The sequence below is a fragment of the Orycteropus afer genome, unplaced genomic scaffold, assembly GCF_000298275.1.
Source record: "Orycteropus afer afer isolate SDZICR_OR568_19922 unplaced genomic scaffold, OryAfe1.0 scaffold00293, whole genome shotgun sequence".
Taxonomy (NCBI): domain Eukaryota; kingdom Metazoa; phylum Chordata; class Mammalia; order Tubulidentata; family Orycteropodidae; genus Orycteropus; species Orycteropus afer.
In genome coordinates, this window is record NW_006921880.1 from 4,248,182 (window position 1) to 4,251,388 (window position 3,207).

General features: G+C 43.3%; 1 pseudogene; it reads right to left on the minus strand.

Annotated features, from left to right (window-relative positions):
- Positions 1-1,542: 1,542 nt before the first annotated feature.
- LOC103205888 lies at positions 1,543-2,206 on the minus strand (annotated as a pseudogene).
- Positions 2,207-3,207: the final 1,001 nt, after the last annotated feature.

Here is a 3,207-nt window from a genome sequence, read left to right on the forward strand (position 1 = left end):
ATAGCAGGGATTGTGGGGCTGGCGCGGGATCGGGCAGTGTTTCGTTCTGCTGTGCATGGGGTCGCTATGAGTCGGAAATGACTCGACGGCACTTAACAACAACAACAACAACAACACAATTTCCTTTAGAGAAGTCTCAGAATCAAAAAACTAATTAACATGAAAAGCTGTAGAGAAAGTAATTGAAAAGTCAATTCATAAAACTTTTGTTCCACTTACATTAACTTTAATACAGGAGTTCTGGTAGCATAGTGCCTAAGGCACTTGACTGCTAACCAGAAGGCTGGCCGTTTAAACCCACCAGCCACTCCTTGGAAGGAAGATGGGGCAATCAATCTACTTCCGTAGTGATACCACCTCGGAAACCCAAGGAGGGGTCGCTATGAGTCGGTCCGACTTGACGGCACATGACAACAACAGTGGGTATCAAGCAATTCATTTTCATTGCATCCTACTTGTATAGTTGTTTTAGGTTGCCTAAACCATAAAAAGGAGCTCTGGTAGCATAGTGGCTAAAGCACTTGACTGTTAATCAGAAGGCTGGTGATTCAAACCCACCAGCCACTCCTCGGAAGGAAGGTTGGACAATCCTACTTCCGTAGTGATGCTGCCTCGGGAAACCCAAGGAGGGGTTGCTATGAGTTGGGGCCGACTCCACGGTACATAACAACAACACAACAACAAACCATAAAAAAACAAACTCACTGCCTTCGAGTCAGTTCTGAGTCATAGCAACCCCTCCTTGAGGTTCTGAGGTGGTATCTGTAAGGAAATAGATTGCCCAGTCTTCTTTCTGAGGAGCAGCTGGTGGGTTCAAACCACCAGCCTTCTGGTTAGCAGTGAAATGCATTAGGCACTATGCTACCAGAGGTCCTAAAAAATTTAAATTTAGTGAAGAAAAATATGACAACAAACAGCAGGTAAATTTGCAGATAATGGAATGGGACCCGTTTCTGCCCTTCTGCTGAGTAAGGTGGGTCACAGCTTTGTCTGAAGGACGCTGCTGCAGCTGTAGTCAGAGGTATACACGTTGAGACTGTGTGTTCCTTACATACATGCATACATATAGGTCAGCATGTAATTAATATCCATGGGGTATCTACTTCTACCCCAGCCTTTTAGGTGCTCAACCCTCAAAGTCCTCACCATAACTACCCTTGTGACTAGAACCAACTATACTTTTTATCCCCCAACAGGACAAACCAATGTGTGTGGTTTTCTTTATTTAGCAGTTTTATCACTGGCCCTTGTGAAACTATAATGTTCCAAAATTACTATGCCAAACATTTATAACTTGTGTAAAAAATTCACATCCCCATATTGGCCATCTCAAGATGAAAACAGATAACTCACTAAATGTTAACTGGCTCATTCTACTCCCCTAATGTTAAACATAAAACCACATGGGAAATACAGAAATTCAAATAGAAGTAACATAAACCTGTCATAATTATAAAGAAAAAACTGTGTGTGGGACAGCATAGGTGACAAATGTCTACTGTGTGAATTTTAGAATGAGGCAGACAGACGTTGGACAGCTGGTTAATTTTCCCCTCCTTCTTCTGCTTTTGCTTTGTCTCCTCGAGCACTGAATGTCCCCAATGTCAATAACAGCATTGATAGTGTGCTATCTTGATTCTTTACTGACTGTATCAGTTCAGCAATGGCTTCATCAAAAGCTGTCTTTGCAAGAGAGCAGGCTATCGCAGGGGAGTTCAGAATCTCACAGTAGAACATGGAGAAGTCAAGGTCAGATCCAACCTGATATTACGCATTGGTTGCATGCCCTTTTGGATGATTTCAAAAGCTTCTTGGTAAGCTTGTTGTGACTGATCCATAATTCCTTTCTTGTTATCACCAGCAGCAACCTCAGCCAAATAGTGGGGTCATTTCCTTTTGTTTTCAAGTAGGAGACTTCGTCTCTGCTTGTGAAGCATTGCAGGTATTGCTTAGCGTCGTCTCCCTCTTCTCCCCATATTCTCAAGTCATCTGCTGTTTTTATCACAGCAACATCTGTCTTTTGCTCAATACTTGGGATGACCCTCTAAGATGACTCTTACAACATTTTATAAGCAACTGAGAGAAGATTCCTCTCCTCATTGGATAATTCAGCTCCTTGCTTAGTTACAGACTTCATGCAGGTTGCCATGACATCATATCATTCAGCCTGCTTGGCCAGTTTGTCCTTTTGCACCAGTTCATTTTTATTTATTTATTTATTGTGATTTGGGTGAAAATTTACAGAGCAAATTCACTTTCCATACAACAGTTCACATATACTTTGCCTCACAACAATGACCACAATTTACCACAATGCAACAGCTCCCTTCCCACTTCCTCCTGATAGTTACCTCTTCCCTGTGTCCATCCTTCCATGCAACCCTGCCCCCTGAGCTGTCTCCCTGTGCATAAAAAGCCCTTCTTTCTCCCATGATTTTTCTGTCCAAGGAGTGTATCTGTCTCAGGTAAATGTTCAACTCATATGCCTGTCTTTTGTTTGGCTGGAAGCCATAGGTGTGGGTTCAATTCCAGACCTGAAGGGCAGCTAGGGCCCATAATCTCAGTGGTTCCGCCAGGCTCTATTGGACCAGCAAACGTGGTCCCCCCCCCCATTTTTTTTCTCCAAATGATTTTGAGTTTTGTTCCTCATTGTTCTCCCTCTCTATCCAGGATCTCCTACATAGATCCCCTTCCAAGTGGTTCACAGTGGAAATCGGGCACCATCTAGTTCTTTTGGTCTCATAGTCATATAGGCTGCGGATCGGATGGTGTACCACTAGGACTAATTGTTTCCATAAATTTTTGGTTTTCTTCATTCTTCCTTGCTCTGGATGCAGAGAGAACCATCGTTGCATCTAGATGGCAGCTTGCAAGCTTTTAAGATCCCAGTCACTACTTGTCAAAGTAGGAGGTGGAACAATGTTTTGTATAGTATGTTATGCCAATTGAGCTTGATGTGCGACTATGGTCCTGAACCCACAGGTTCAACTACTCGGTCCCTCTGGGTAACTGGTTGTGACCAAGCAGTGACTACAACCTTGCGTCTTGTCAGCTCTCCTATACACCTGGGAATTCAGATCATACACTTAAACTTATAGGACTATTGTCTGCCAACCCTATACATGTTCTTGGGCACACTCCCCACTTCATAGACATACCTTCTACTTCAGCCTGCCCACCCATCTATCCACCCATATACCCATATTT